At 40.6% G+C, this 16,281-nt stretch overlaps 1 protein-coding gene across 15 annotated transcripts in view; it reads left to right on the forward strand.

The window, feature by feature from the left end:
- The window catches only part of EYA4 (EYA transcriptional coactivator and phosphatase 4), a 363,823-nt gene that overhangs the window by 44,984 nt on the left and 302,558 nt on the right, over positions 1-16,281 (forward strand). For 8 of the 15 annotated variants that reach the window (XM_069598450.1, XM_069598449.1, XM_069598454.1 and 5 more), the window contains exon 1: positions 597-1,321. The exons of 4 other annotated variants lie outside the window; for them this stretch is intronic. The gene's annotated coding sequence lies outside the window, so the exon portion shown is untranslated. Of the gene's footprint in view, positions 1-148; positions 391-429; positions 500-596; positions 1,322-16,281 lie in introns of those variants that run through there. 3 more of the 15 variants (XM_069598463.1, XM_069598460.1, XM_069598455.1) reach the window with 3 other exon arrangements.

Here is a 16,281-nt window from a genome sequence, read left to right on the forward strand (position 1 = left end):
TTGCTCAGATCTCAGGTTATGATCTCCACGTGGGTGTATGTAGAATATTAGATCCTACGTGGGTGTATCTTGCATGCGCAGAAGGCTTACGCAGGAAATGTCGCTTCAGCAATGTGCCTGGGGAGGCTCTGACGCTGTCTTGGAAGTCGGTCGTCGCAGCCTGACCTTTGGGCGTCTGGGAGGGATGCCTACCTGCGCCCAACGCTGGACGGGGGCCCAGGCCCTTTCCAGCACAGCTATCCCCACACTGCTCACTTCTCGTGCCTCGCATACATCTTCACGGAAAGGAGTATTTCCTCCGTTCAGAGAAAGTTCCCCAGTCCGACGAGGGGTGTTTTGCACTTTACGTAGTTCCAAGTAGGCGAAGTTCCTTCTCTCTTCTCCCCGGGGGTAAGTGGAAAGGAGTCCCGCTGGGCGCCCGAAGTCTTCCACACCAGGGATCGGGTAGCGACCGAGTTAGAGACAACTGGGGTGGGGGGTTGCGGCCGGGCAGAAGCAGGTGGGTACAAACTGCGGTTCCCCGGTCCGGGGAGGGGACTGCGACCGCGGGTCCCTCCCCTCCGCCCGGAGGTGGCTGCAGCCGGCGCCCGGCCAGTGGGGGCGGGGTGGGGGCGGCGCGGAGGGCGCGGAGATTACCGCGGCGCCACCGGGGACGCCCAGGGCCCCCGAGTGGTGCCCACGCGGGATCGCGAGCGATGACAACAGGCCATCGCCCGAGGTCGAATAAAAAGGAGTCGCTTTCCCGGGTGCCGCCGCCCCGCCACAGCCTGACCCCGGGGTTGGGGGGTGCCCCCGGCGGCCTCCAGGGGCCGCGGGCGCCGGCGTCCCCCGCCCCCACCCCGCGCGCAAGTGCGAGGCTGCCCGCCGTGCGGCGCACGCTCCGCCGCTCCCGGCTTCCGCGCAAAACTTCGAGCCTGGCCGCGTGAAGCTGTCGCTCCAGCTTCGGAGCGGGAGAGAGCCTGCAGAAAAGCCTGGCCGTGTGGACCGCGGTGGCTGGGCGCGCGCTCTCTTTTTCTTTTCTTCTCCTTTTTTTTTTTTTTTCTGTCGCCATCGGGAGTTTTGGCTCCTCTCCTTTCCTCCTCCCCCTCGTAGCCGCTTCTCCCCCCGCCCCGTCTCTCCCCCACTGGTGTACGCTATTTGTTGGAGGTGGGGGGGGGGTGGTGGCCGAAGGGGATGTCCTCTTTTCACCAGAGGCACAGCGTGAAGGCGAAACTTCAACACTGGAAGGAAAGAGAATAAATACATAAATACGGACGGACAGATCTGTTGCTGGGGAAGTCACTTGGACTTTGGGATCCTGAGACGGTCCGGGCGGCAGGAGGTGAGTGCCTCTTCTTCTGACCCTCTGTCCCGGGGTCCGCGTTTCAGGGATCCCGCAAACTCTCCCGGGAGAGAGCGCGCGGCTGCGCCGGGAGCGAGAAGCTCTGAGCGCTCTGCGGGAAGGTGTGTGGGCGCCGGGGTCCCCGCGGTCGCTCCATTGCTGAGTACCCCCAGCCAAAGGGCCCGGGCTGCTCGGAGTGACTTGGTGTGTTCTGCCATGGAGGACGCCTTGGAGCCCCGAGGGTCCCTGCAGAGCCTTTTTGTGCCTCGCGGAGCCCTCGCGGAACAGGGCGCACAGCTCCATACCTGCACTCTTATTCCCGCCTCTCAGCGGTGCGCGCCCCTGGGTCTCTCCTGCTTCCTTCTTGTGACATTTGTTACTTTGCCTAGTAGCCCCTAGATGTGCCAGATGCAAGGATGCTGACCCAGGTCCCATAGAGGGCCCCAGGCGCCTGGAGTTTTCGCGGTGCTGGGTGCGTGTGTACGTATAATGCTTGTGTTCTAAACTCAAGGCACCAACCGGGCTGTTGGGCTGCGGCCGTCCCCCTTTCATAGTTTTTATGTGGCTTGGGCCGAATGCCTCTTGCCGTTTCCCAGGGTCTGTGAAACGAGAGGCGCCTTTTCAGAGGACACGCGTTCATTGGCCCAGGACGCAGATGCCGTGAGGAATCCTAACTTCTCCAAACGGAAAGACCTGACCCGGGTCGGGGGTAGCAGGTTTTCTCCTTACGAAACCTGCAGTGTCTGGGGTGGCTGTGGGGCTTGAAAGGGCTCGATGCTTTAGCGTCGTTAAGCGAGATTTGGAAATAGATCGTGTGTGTGCTTGTTTTATTTTGCGCCGCACAGCAGCCAGAACTTTCCTTAGTAGCACTTGCAAGATGTCTCTTTCTTTTGTAAACAGTATTCGGAACAGCTTGGAGCAATTAGGGAATTTGCCGTCCTAGTGCCACGGCTGAGCGGTGGCGAAACCAGAGAGCACGATTTAATTTTTGTGATCCCTTTCCTAGTTGGGGTGGCAGCGTCTCCCCTCTCCACCGCCTCTCTTTCTCCTGCCCTTGAAAGCTAACGGGGTTTGTGTTAGGCGTGAGTGAGTGTGTGGGAGGATGTCGTTTGGAGCGCGTTTCTCTCTCCTCGCCGCCGGCGTCTGTCCTCTGCACTGTCCAGCGGGCAGTCATTCATGAATCCTCATCCGAGGGCAGTGGAGGAAGGTGCAGGTCCCTCGGCCCTTTCTGCCAAGGTGGAGAATAGCGACGGGGCGTGTGTTTTGGTTTCAGAGCAGTTCCACGTGGAGCACCTCCGTGTGCGTGTGTGTTGTGTACTTGATCTGTGAGGAGGTAACAGGAGGCTCGTGTTCAAACCCAGTGGGCCGTTGGCCATTAATTTGCTTTCTTGGCTATCATTACAGACACTTCCAAAATCTGATACCTAGGAGAACCAACAGGTTAGGTTTCACATTAAGAGCTCATACTTAACAGTTTTCTTTCTCCCTTACCCCTTTTGGCTTGGCACCCTGGGATCAACGTAATTGATGGAGCAGAAACACGTCTTCTCGAATAGGGCAATTTTGTTCCTCTTCTCTGCGGCTACTTTTTGCACTCTCGGGCGTCTGTCAGCTTCTCCACGCGCTGCGTCTCGACTTAGATTGGAGCCTTAGGAGCCTTTAAGGACCATGGGTTCCTCTTCCACAGCTCCTGAAGTTTGATTTATACGTCGGTGACTGTTAGACTTGAAAGTTGAGGATGGTATTTTGTCTGTTGCGTTTTTGGTTTTATTTCAAAACCGCCTCAGCACAAGGATTATACTTGATAACTCTACCCGGGTAGAATTAGGCTTGTCTCCCCCCACCTCTTTGTTTTAAAAAAATTATTTCTAGCCAATTTATAGCTGAGGAACGAAAAACTAGGAAGAGGGTTGGGAAATGAGAGAATCCTAAAACAAAATGTTTGATACATAGCAGGGTGTGGTATAACCTTATCCCAAGAAATAGATAGCAATAGTAAGAACAGGAAACTACTCTGTGTGGAGCTAGGCTGCTGGAATCTGATTTTTATGGTAACGATACCAAACGCAGTATAACTACATTCATTTTTTATTGTTATTATAAACCATAAAAATAGTTTGTTCCGCCTCATTAAAAGTTGCAAGCCATTCAGAGTCAAATCACTTCCCCCCCCCCCCCCCACAGAAATGGCTATAGGAGAAGGTTAAAACCTTTGACAGTTACAGCTTTGAAAGTAATATAATTAGATTATCTGAAAACTGTTCCTTTTTCTCCCCTGATTATTAGGGATATATCCCTGCCTTTCATAGTAGGTAAAGGTCTAAAATCAATAGGTTTTCAAGAGATAGTTTTCCTTTGCCAGTTATCTGAAAATAGTACATGTCAACCTAAGATCACCGTAATTAGCAATTGTTTCACAATTATAACTGAAAAGATTTACTTGATTATTCTTTTTTATGAATAAGTATTTTACAAGATATTAGAGACTTAATTTCTCTTTTACACAATAAAAATTTATATATGCACATATTTAGAGAATATCTAAGTATTATGTTCAAGCTTAAAAAAAAAACAAACCCTGAGATTCATACAAGAAGAATTTTGTATAAAGGCAATCATTATTCCTATTAAGAAATATAGATACTGCGTTCTGGAGGATTTGCAGAAGCCAGTTGAAAAATATTGTCTTTCGTCGAAGTTTCTTTTTTGAGGGCAGACTGGAGGATCAGTAGTTCATCATTTTGCTGTAATTTGTTTTTTCTTTCAAAAACCTCTTTGAGTTAAAAAGAAGAATAAGATCTCCATTTCTGAAAGTTTCCTTTTTATTTATACTATGATTTGGGGTGTAAATAAATTTTACATAGCCACGGGAAATAAGGTGTCCAATTTCATGTTTTCAATCTCTGTTGCAAGCTCTAAATGACTGATGCCATGTCTAAAAATACATTTATGTGGCTTGGTATTTCATTTAAAAAAATTTTATGCACTGAAATGAAATTAGCCTGCAGTTTTAAAAAAGTAGAATGGTAGAAAACCCATGACTGTTATTATGAAAAGTTAGGATGTTGGAAAATTCACATTCTAACTCGCAAATTCGCTTACTTCACCAGGTGGAAGCTCACACTTTTTATCCAGAATTCAAGAAGAGGGGAAATAATCCTTTTCAAGGCTTAGTGAAGTGTTAAGTAATTTAATAGTGCAAGTATTTATTTTATTTTTCATTATCTTTTTTCCCTCTTTTAGGTAAATGGAGGAACACTGAACATTCAGTATAAGCAGGCCCCCCTTTATAAGAAGTTTATTCACCATAGTTCTGTATTGCAGCTGCTGGTCATATTTCATGGAGCTGTTAAAGCACTTAAAACCTAAAATTAGGTACTGTCTGGTTGTAAATATTTTAGATCACTCATCTAAGAAACAAATAGAAGAGTGTGTTATCAGAAGTAGATGTTCTGAATCCTCTCATTGAAGAGCAGAACAAAACATATCAAACACTTTGTTATTTTTTCAGTATATAATATAATCATGACAGTTTCTTTTTCAAGTGGATATTAGTCTTACATATTCTAAACTCTTATAAAGTGTCTCCTTGTAGAGTATCTTAAATAATTGTATTCAGAAATACGGCTGGGGGGTTTTATTACAGTAGTTACTGGGTGAATGCAATCCACACCAGGAAGAATAGGATGACTTTCAGTGTACCTGCTCCTCTCAGGAATTTTTCCCTGTGAGCTAAGAAATGACATGTTCTTTCAGGCACTCATTCTAGAGATGGGTGAGAGATGCAGCGGTGTATTTAATTGCAGTATGTGTGAGACTGCATTTTGCAGTCAGATGAGTTTTGTCGTAGGGGACACCGAAGATTAAGTTGTATGCAGAGTGAACTTGGCTTCACTTAGTTTGAACTTGAGTGGAAGAAAATAAACAAGAATCACATATTCCCAAGTAGTATAAGCAACTCTGATTGCTTTTAAGAGGTTTGCAGACTTTGTAAACATTACTGTCACCTAATATTGCTTGTGGCTCTGCACATTAGGATAGGCTTTGGTAATATACTGTTTTTCTCTTGAAGTCTGTGATTCTTACCATGTCCCATCCAGGTTTCTACTAGGAGGGTGGTACTGAAAATAAATATCACTGCGCTTACTCCCCTAACTCCTTCCTTCTTCCAGAAAAAGAGATGAAACAGATGAATTTAAAAATAGAAACCATTTTAAGTTATCAAAACCACATTTATAAGGTGGTTTAAAACAGTTGCAGAGTGTGTACCTCTAAGTCTCACTGTAACCTTTTCTGTCATTGAAAGGTGCTAATTGATCTTAGGGCACTGACATAATAGTATAGTTTGATATTTGAAACCTTTCGGCATTGGTCTGGCCCTTTTCTCACCCTGAGGTTTCAGTGCATGGCTGATGAAGAGTAACATCATATTATAATGTCAGGAATTCTAATTTTTTTCTCCATGTAAAACATTTTAATACAGCAACTGATATTTTTAAAGCTTTTATGTATGTGTAGTAAGTAAATTTATTTTAATGTACTTCTGGGAAAGAAGGGCTTATATTATATATTATCATGTTAAGGTTTTTAATTTTTTTTCCACAGGTAAATTTTATTTTTAGATTGAAATTTTTAGGCAAAATCTGATTGCTGTGATCACATTTGATTAGGTTCAAAGTGAACTTGCATTAAAGCCATGCAGAATAGCCATCTTGAAATTTCATATATGAAGTATATGTTCTTAAGTAAATGGAGATCTTAAGGCATTTAAAAAAAATGTCACTTTAGTTTTTGTATAGTTGTAACCGTTCTGCCAGTGTGAGTAATTATGATTTTCACTATCAGTCATTATCATAGTCATCACATCGTAGCAGACATTTACTATGCAAAAAATTTAAGGTATTTATGTGTTTCAACTGTGCCATTTTTATTATTCCCATTTTACAGATGAGAAAACTGAGACTCAGTTATGCAGTAGAGTGGAGCCAGGATTTTAGCTCTGCAGCCTGAACCCTGATTCTCTATCCTTATATGTTGCCCTAGACCATTTGCTCCCACCAGTCAAACCTGAGTTCATTTTAGGGGGTGCCCACACATTTTATTTTTATATTATTAGTTATATATTTATTTCTAAGATTATTAGGAATATATGTTAGATTTCAAATTAAACCTATATTTTCCTAGATAATGTTGTTTAAGGCAAAACCAGAAAAGGATTGAAGCAAAAAAAAAAAAAAATTAAAGCACCTATTTAAAGAAACATATTAAGTGACAGTGAACTAGTGCTAAGTTAAAATACCCAAAATCATGAAGGTTGATGGCAAAGGACTACAATTGGGAGAAACTGGTATTCTAGAAGCCTCCCTAAACACTGAAAACTTCTGTCTAGATCTCTTCAATATTTGACTTACATGTAGTCTTTTCTTTTGCTTTTCGAGCCTTATCCTTTAGTTAGATGTTATCAGTTTTATAGTTTTTCTCTTTTTGCTTTAAGCTTGAATGCTCATTATGAATCTCAGATGTAGATGTTTCTGTCGAACCAGCTAATGAGGACTGCGTAATGGATTTCTAAAGGCAAGCTGAAATGATAACAGGGCTCACTTATATTTCAGAAATACTTTCAACTTACATAGATATCAGACTTTGCATTTCTAAGGTTTTCCTTAGGTGAACATCCTTGTTCTGCTGTTAATAATCTGTTTTATAACTTTAATGTACTTTTCAAGGAAGCAGCGGTTTTTCTTTTGATTTACATATTTAGCCACAGAACTCTTCTTTCAAGTGAAAGCTAACACTAAGCCCACTAGAGAAAAGTCCACTGCCTTCGTGAAGCAGGACGTGCGTGGCCTGCGAATCACTCACTAATCCTGTTTCCGATCATTGGTGCCTCCCCACGCCTCTGTAAGGATCGTGCAGTTTGCAAAAAAACAAACCTTCTGACGAAAAGTCAGTTCAGGGTACCTCCTGCAGTCTGTGAGTATGTCATTCACTAAAAAACCAAAACAGAGCAACAAGCAACTCTCAAATAAGGCAAAATATCTCCCAGTGTAACACAGCGTCAAAAGGTGCGTCGGTTTACCCTAGTGTCACTTGAGTATTCTTAGTTAACCTATCTGCAACTTTCAGTTTAGAAATGAGAAAATAAAAAGTAGTCAAAATGTTTCCCACATGGAATTACGAGTCTGAATAAGTCACATAGAATTTGTTCTTGGAAAGGTTTGTTTGATTAGAGCATCTTCTTTTTTTTGTTTTTCTTCCTTTAAAGACTTGACAGAGACTCATCAGCAGTGGCATAAATTGACTTGACCTTAGGTTTTCACATAAATTATTGCTACCGTTTCTGTTGTTCTTTCCTCCTTCCTTTTTAAAATGAAAGGGACATTTCTTGTGAAAGGCTACAATTAAATCATAAAAATTTACGTTCATATACCATTAAGTTTAATTCTGCTCACAAAAGCAATAGCATTAAATTTGAAATTCGATCCTTAATCAAGTAGGTCCACCACATAGCCAGAGGGCTTATTCTCTGCGCGGTAATATACACAGTTCACAGGCCTCTGCATATACCCAGTGGAGGGATCTATTCATTACATTTCACTTCTGACTGAACTCCCTCAAGTTAGAGGATTTGAAAGGACCTGAATGTTCCGACTAAGAGATGGAATATTTCTAACTTAATGCATGCAGTATGTTGAAAGTGATGATGACTTGGAAAGTCCGCAGGTCTCTGAATTAGCTAATTCTCTTCACTTCAAATTTTATATTTTAATGCAAATGTGTATTCACATATGATTTTGACTCAAGTAATTCTAGCCAAATTGAATCACAAGGTGGGCAAGTCATGTTCCAATTTCCTTTTGCAGGTTTTCAGTAATCTCAAATTGTACTTCTAGTAGGTAACTTTAGAATGCAGACCTCAGCCAGTTGGTCAAGAACCTCAATATTACTGAAACTTTGTCTGTGAACTTTAGGTATTTAGATGATGCTACTCTTTTTGTTTTTCATGGTCGACCCAAGTAGACTTTTCATTTAGGTCTGTTTTGTCATCTCAGTCAACAGACTTTAGTTTTTAAAGGCTCCATTCATAAAAATACTAGCAAAGTTCTGGACATATGGTAAATACTTATGAAATGCTTTTTTCATTATCAATGTTGCTGATGAGATGCCCAAATTATAATGCAACAAATAGACTTTTTTCCTACTCTCAATGATTTTGAAGGCTTTGGGACTTTTAGTCTATGATTATACTAATAATAAGTTCTACTTTTTCTTGGCATATACCATTCATAGGAATAGTTAGCTTGGTAAGTGAGTTAATCGTGGTAACAAGGTTATAGGTTTAATCCTCAGATGAACATACTAGCTATAGGGGGACACTTGTGCCACACACACTTGGTCATATTGTCTGTTGTCATGAGTATAGTTGTGATATCCTGACCTTCTCTGTTCGGGGACCACTCTGGTCTGTGCTGGATCTATCTCTAAGACTTTCCTGCTGTCCCAAGGATGATCAACCACATCTGTTCACAGTTTTTATCAGATCCCTTCTTGACTTAAAATTCTAAACAAAATAAATTCCCTGTTGCCTACAGGGCATATTCTGGAATCCTTTAGAAGGATCTATAAGACCCTTCAAGCTGAGAACTTTGCTCAAGTTTCCCTTTTTACCTCTCACCAGCCACTCACAAGAAATCTCTTCTCCAGCTAGATGGAAAAGTGCAACCCCCAAATACACTCTGCTCATTTCTGCTCCATTTCTTTGTGCATGTGATTCTTTCTACCTGGAAGACATCTTTCCCCGCTCCCTGAAACTTTCTTTTCTACTGCTTTTGCAAGACTCAAGATGAAAAATGTTACCCCCTCTGACCACCAGAGACTGATCTGGATATGTCTAGTCTCTTTATTCCCAAAGAGCCTAGTTCCACCTTTTAGCCTAGCAGTTGCCACATTTAAATGTAATTGGTTGCATGAGTTTAAGTTCTTCTTTTGACGGAGAATTTGCTGATGCTCTTAACAGTATTTGCCATTCTATATTTCCAGTAGGTAGGGGACACTAAATTCCTACTGAATCAATGGGCTAAGAGAAATGGGGGTGAAGGCAGGGGTGGTAGCACTGGGGATAGTTCCCATTGCAAGGCAGGACAGCCTTAGCAATGACCTCAGAGACGCAGGGTATTGATCTAGTAGAACTGCATCTCTAAATTCAGGCCCAGCTTGTATGTATGATGCGGAGACGTATTTATATCACACATGACCATTGGTAAGTCAGTGATCTAGTAGATAAAAGGAGGATCCTGAAAATCTCTGGAGATGTGAGTATTTCTTAGCACTTGACATCTGAGGAAACTTCTGTTATGGCATAGTGGTTAAGTACAAAGAATATGGACCTGGACTCTGTGGGTTTGAAACCCAGCTTTGACACTAATGACAGTAATGATGATCATGTTACTTAAAACGGGTTTTGCTTCAGTTTTCTCATGTGTAGTGGAATGTACTTCTTGGAGATCATATGAGAATTCAACACATAAATATCTGTGAAGCATTTAGAACAGTGTATGACTGATGCTGGGAAAGACTGAAGACAGGAGGAGAAGGGGATGACAGAGGATGAGATGGTTGGATGGCATCACCGACTCAATGGACATGAGTTTGAGTAAACTCCAGGAGTTGGTGATGGACAGGGAGGCCTGGCGTGCTGCCATTCATGGGGTCGCTCGCAAAGAGTTGGACACGAGTGAGCCTCTGAACTGAACTGAGCTGATGCTATGAATCCTAGCTATTATGAATGTGGTTGTCTTCCCCCCATTGAAGTATGCTAAATATTCCAGAGATATTTAGAGCTGAAGGTCATTTTTGGGGTCATAGACTGGGGATTAAAAATTGAGTCCCTAGTGGTCCAAGTACACATTTAATACCCTGGGTGATCTTGGCAAATCTGAGGCTGGGTTTGGAGTTATAAGAGAAGACATTAGAAAACTCAGTTTTGGCCATTAACATTGCATGGTGTTTCTTTTAACAAATACTTTCCCATACAGTCATCTAGATTTTATTTATTTACTTAAAAATAATTTTTATTGGAATCTAGTTGCTTTACAATGTTGTGTTAGTTTCTATTATACAGCAAAGTGAATCAGCTATATGTATACATATATATTTGAATTTTTAAAGGCTTTCATCTTTGTGGTTTCTCAGCTACTCTAAGCCATTTTAAGAACATTCTATAATGATCTTTTTGTTTATAGCCAATATTTATTTCACCAGTTGCTTTTTTTTCCAGCCTGAAGGCACCAATCATAAGAATTTGTATAATTCTCCCAGGTGATGCAATGGTACAGAATCCGCCTGCCAATGCAGGAGACACAAGAGTTGCAGATTCGACCCCTGGGTGGGGAAAATCCCTTGGAGAAGGAAATGGCAACCCGCTCCAGTATTCTTGCCTGGAGAATTCCATGGACAGAGGAGCGTGGTGGACTACAGTTCATGGTCTCAAAGAGTCAGACATGACTGAGCATGGATGCACACAACTTGAAGAACTCAGTGTAAACTTTTTAAAAAGATAATACCAAAGCTTGCTATAACTCTATCTTTGTAGTCAGCAGGAGGTCATTGAAAGTGAAAGTGTGAAAGTTAGTCACTCAGTCATGTCTGACTCTGTGATTCCATGGACTGGCCTGTCAGGCTCCTCTATCCATGGAGTTCTCCAGGCAAGAATACTGGAGTGGATTGCCATTTCCTTTTCCAGGGGAGCCTCTCAGTCCAGGGATTGAACCCAGGTTTCCTGCATGCAGGCAGATTCTTTACCATCTGAGCCGCCAGGGAGGTCATTAACATCTTCATTTTTTGACTTGATCCTTGGATTCAGATATAATGAATATATGGTGAAGAGGGGCTGAAGGAGGAGGGAAGGTTAAACGTTAATTGTCAGGCTTCTGTTTGTTTTAACTGCTTACCTGGAATTGCTGCCAGGCACATCTGTTTAAAAATATGGTGTTACTACTGATGTTGTGTCTGAATCTCTCAGTGTATTTAGACCAGTGTTTCTCAAAGTCTGATTATTGACATTTTGAATTGGATAATTCATTGTTGGAGGAGTGTGTATGACTGACTTGTGTGTGCATTTTAGGGCGCACAGTGTAGGGTGTTGTGTGACATCCTTGGTCTCTACCCACGAGATGCCAGTAGCAGCTTTCCCCTATTATTAACAGTGTCTCCAGACTTTTGTCACGTCCTCTGGAAGTGAAATTACCCTCAGCTGAGAAATCATAGTCAAAGTCGGTTTTAAGATCACTTGTTAAAGTCAAAAAATTTCTAGGCATCTGCATGAGAGGACTGTTATTATTTTTAGTTAAGTGTGGAGAATCTTTATACATTCCTCCTAAGTTTAAACACAAATTCAATCAATTCTTATTGGCCTGTATTGATAGATAAGCCTTACCTAGAGGGGATTTACAGATGGCTTTATATAAATGGGAGATTTCCAGGTGGTGCAGTGGTAAAGAATCCCCCTGCCAATGCAGGAGACACTAGAGCCTTGGGTTCCATCCTGGGTCGGGAAGATTCCCTGCAATATGGAATAGCAACCTACTCCAGTATTGCCCGGAAAGTTCCATGGACAGAGGAGCCTGATGGGCTACAGTCCATGGAGTTGTAAAGAGCTGGACGCACCAGCGCATGCATGCCTTTTACACAGATTGGCTGTTGTCAGCATATTTTTTTTTTTCTGAAAACTGTGTATGAGTTGGAGGAGCAGAATACTTAGGAAATTATGTCAGAAGTAGATATTTATTTGAATCACCTATATGACTTTTTAAAATATTACTTTTGCTGTCAATCATTAGTAGATACTTTTGATTTATTTTTGATAATGACAATTGCTTATCCTTTCCCATAGATAAATATTCAGTAAAATAAACTTTTATTTTTGGTTTGTAGTGTCAGAAAAAGTAAAGTATTATCTATAATCACAACTGCCTAAGATTAAAATACTATATCAGTTAAGTCATTTGTTTGTTTGTAACGAGAAAGTTTCAAACGAAATACGTGTTAGCTTTCAGTTTGTACCACAGTTTCAGGGTCTTGAGTTTAATAATATTGTTACAGTCTGCAGAAAGTAAAAATGAGCATCTTGCACGTAAGATGCTTTGCTGATTTACCAAATCCAGACCTTATGTTCTAATTCTATAGGTTTAATCTTCGCATGCGCATTTTGTCTCTGAATTGATATGCAGTTGACTACAAGTGAATGTGACTATAGTCAGAGTACTCCATCTGACACCTAGTTCAGATGTATATGAAAGGCACTTCAAAAATTACTTAGAAGAGTAAACTGGGAATATATATCTATTAACATGAAGTGAAAGAGGATAACTTTGATTATATAAGTTTTGTGTTGCATGTAAAAATTATTTTGGAGTATGAAACAATTAATACTATAAATATATGATTAGACTAATGTTTATGTGAGGTCTAAACAGTAGAGAAAATTTAAATCTCACTAGTAATTGCAAGATACCTGAAATTCCACGTGTATGTATTATCTAGTGGTTTTACTTTAATTGTATTAGGCAGGTAATCATGTTACCTGGAAGCGGTCAGACAGACCTAGGGATTTCACATCATTTACTAATTGATGCTCAAGCAGACAGGGCAGAGATACTTGAAAACAAACTCCCTTTGTTTCTCTGTCTGTCTGTCTTTCTCTGTTACCTCTGCTTTGATTTATGCTTTAATTTTAGAAATGTACTCTTAAAAAGGAAAAGTGGCTGCAAATATAGCATACTATATGTGATCAAAATGTATTTCTGTTTTCTAAAAAGAGAAGGACTCCTCACAGCTACTTGTTAGCAGAGAGATGAAGTGGGTGCTGGGCAACCCAATGACAGATGGGGACCCTTCCAGGGGAGTTAGGTGGGAGTTGTAAACCAAGGGCTTAAATCATAAGTTCTCAGACAGTAGAGGAGAGTTCTGCTCCACGCATTGACAGGAAGTCCAAAGAAGGTATAGCAAACCTCAAGTCTATCTAGGCACTTTATTCCTGACATTGAACAGGAAGCCTGGTAGCCCTTGAGTCATTGGAGAATAGCCAGTAAACCAGAAGTTCTGTTTTTCCAAATGAACACTCCTTGGGTTCATAAATCAGGGAACCCCTCAGAGAATTCAAGTCACTTATTTGCTTTCTCAGGTTGATTTCTTTGTACAGTGGATACAAATGTGAGACTTACCTATTTTATGAATGCCCTATGGCATAAAGTACAATTAGGCATTTCCTTTTCTGTCTCAGGTATATTCTGGCCACCACTGTCCTCCACTGCCCCAGCTCCCTTAACCTACTTGCCTCTTATGTTTTGCTGCGTACCTGGACAAAAAAAATCTACTCATCTTTCAAGGCTTAGCTCAAATGGCACCTCCTCTGGGAAGCCTTCCCAAAGCTCAGGCAGAAGGAATTCTTTTCTCTCTGTAATACCATAGCACCTTATGTGGGCTATTAGTATAAGGGCACACTGTGCTGGGACTACTTTTATGTGAGTCTGTCTTTTAGAGAGATTCTGAATGCACCCAGGGGCAAAACTTTATCTTTCTCCTTCTGTAGCCCCAATGCCTGGGATACTGATGGAAATTCACTAGTTACCCTGTTGCCTACATGTCTTCAAAGGATGTACATCCAAAGCCAAACAGACTACAAAGAATGGATCCTGTTTATAGTTTGGAAGCTAATTCTTTTTTTGTATGTGATCATGGAAGCTAGTTCATTGGTTATATTTTATTCTAACTTATTGAAAGCTTTATTTGTACCAAAGTGTTACTGATATCCAGGGCTTCCTAGCAGAGGAAAAGATATGGCCACATGAACTGGTATTTTGAGCAAACTGAAACTAAAACGGCAGATTCTAGTGGAGGTTTATAGTTTTCTTACTTCCAGTTTTCTTTAGAAACACTTTGGCGTCCTGGGTTGATTTCTGTGGAGATACATTTCATGTTATTTTGAAGAGTTTTTAGCCCTCAGAATTATGGATTTTATCCGAGAGGAAGTACGTCTTGTGTTTATGTCAATGTTTCAAAATATGGCGACCAAAAATCCTAGAGGTATCTGTTAAAAGTATATGTGGCCATTTGGTGAGAGAAATTCAGTCTGTTTTCAGGCATAATTTAGGAAGAAAAATTTCTGTTTAGTTTCTAGTGGTTTGTTTTCAGGCATTTTCCACAAAAAGATGAGCAAGACCCTTCAAAACCACCAGTTTGCTTATTTAGGGGAAGAAAGAAAGCCTTCTGGGTCCAAAAATAACATTAAATTAAAATGATTGTTTCCAATAGTTTCAGAAATTGTGGTTTTATTTCCTCGTATGAGTCATTTCTAAACGGAGTATGTGATTGTGCTACACTGTGATGAAGCCTATTTGCTTGGTATTTTTGTAGGTCACATAATTTATCAGAGAATAGGATCAGGAGAGGAATTTAGCCTAACTCTCCATTTTGCAGATGAATCCTGAATTAGAGATGTTAAGTGATTTATTCAAAAGGAAGCTAAAAAGAGAATCCTGTGCTGGAGAAACCCTAGTGCTCCCAACTCTACAACTTGCTGCCTTTTCCTTTCTTTGAGTTCAACAAGGAGTTGCAAATACTGGAATCAGACTGCCTTTGTATGTATCCTTCCGGGCCTTCCTGCCATTCATCAGCAGTGTACCCTTGGAGAAGTTATTTACTGTCCTGCTTTAGCCAGAGTTGTAGCGTGTGTCAACAGGGAGTAATAATAGTACTTGCCTCATGGAATGTTGTAAGGAATAACTGAGTTTATACCAGAAAGACACTGAAAATGCTTGTATATATATATATACATACATATACATGCATATAACACACACATATATATTGAATTAATTTCTTAAAATAAATTGCTGAGTATATTTAATATTAAAAAAAGGGCTGTTAACCCTGCTGAAGCAAGATTTTTTCATCAATCTGTTTTTTAAAAAAATAAAAGTTATCATGTGTTTTGTAACCATATTGATATTAAAACAGATACAATAGGAGGTCCTGTGAGGGGTCTGACTGGAATAGGCGAGGAGAGAGACTTCTGAAATGCTGATAAAGCCCTTTATCTTGATCTCATTGATAGTGAGGTGTGGGTGTTGAGGTAATAAATACTTAATTGGTTGTCTACTTTTGATTTGCATATTTTACTGTGTGTATGTTATACTTTACTAAAAAGTTTTAAAATACAGGTATATTTATATAAGCTAGATGAACAAAAAGGATTTACAGTGTAGCACAGGAAACTATATTAATATCTTATAATAAACTATGAAAGAAAAGCATCTGAAAAGTATATCTATATATGCATAAATTTATATATCTCCAAATCACTTTGCTCTGTACCTGAAACTAACACAGTATTGCAAATCAACTGTACTTCAATAACCTAAAAAAATAACAGATATATTTAACACAAAAATTGGGTGTCCCTTACTTTATGTATCTCTTCCACATCCCACAAATGAGGACAAATGGTTGTACATTGGTATACTTCCTTTCGGGCATTTTTTTCTATACACTTGGAAATGTAAGAAGTATATGGGGTTGTGCTTTATTTTTATTTTACATTTTTAAGCCAAAATAGATTATTGGTTGTCTTAAAACTTGCCTTTGATTTGCTGTGTTTTGAATAGTTTTTGATATTAGTGCATGTGGTTTGGGGTACTTCTGTTTAATGTATGAATATGTTTTATACTTTAATTAATCTCTTCTTGATATATTTTTAGGTTGCTTGAAGATTTTTACTATTATAAAGTGTTGCAGTCATGGAGCTTATGTATCGTTTTGTATATCTGCCCCAAATTCCCATAGATAAAACTTCAGATGTAGGATTAATAGATGAAAGAGCATGTGCGTTTTGCATAAATGGTGCCAGAGTATAAAGAGGGTCATAAAACCATGTATCCTTATGAGGACATCTTTCTCATAAA

The sequence above is a fragment of the Ovis canadensis genome, chromosome 8, assembly GCF_042477335.2.
Source record: "Ovis canadensis isolate MfBH-ARS-UI-01 breed Bighorn chromosome 8, ARS-UI_OviCan_v2, whole genome shotgun sequence".
Classification (NCBI taxonomy): Eukaryota; Metazoa; Chordata; class Mammalia; order Artiodactyla; family Bovidae; genus Ovis; species Ovis canadensis.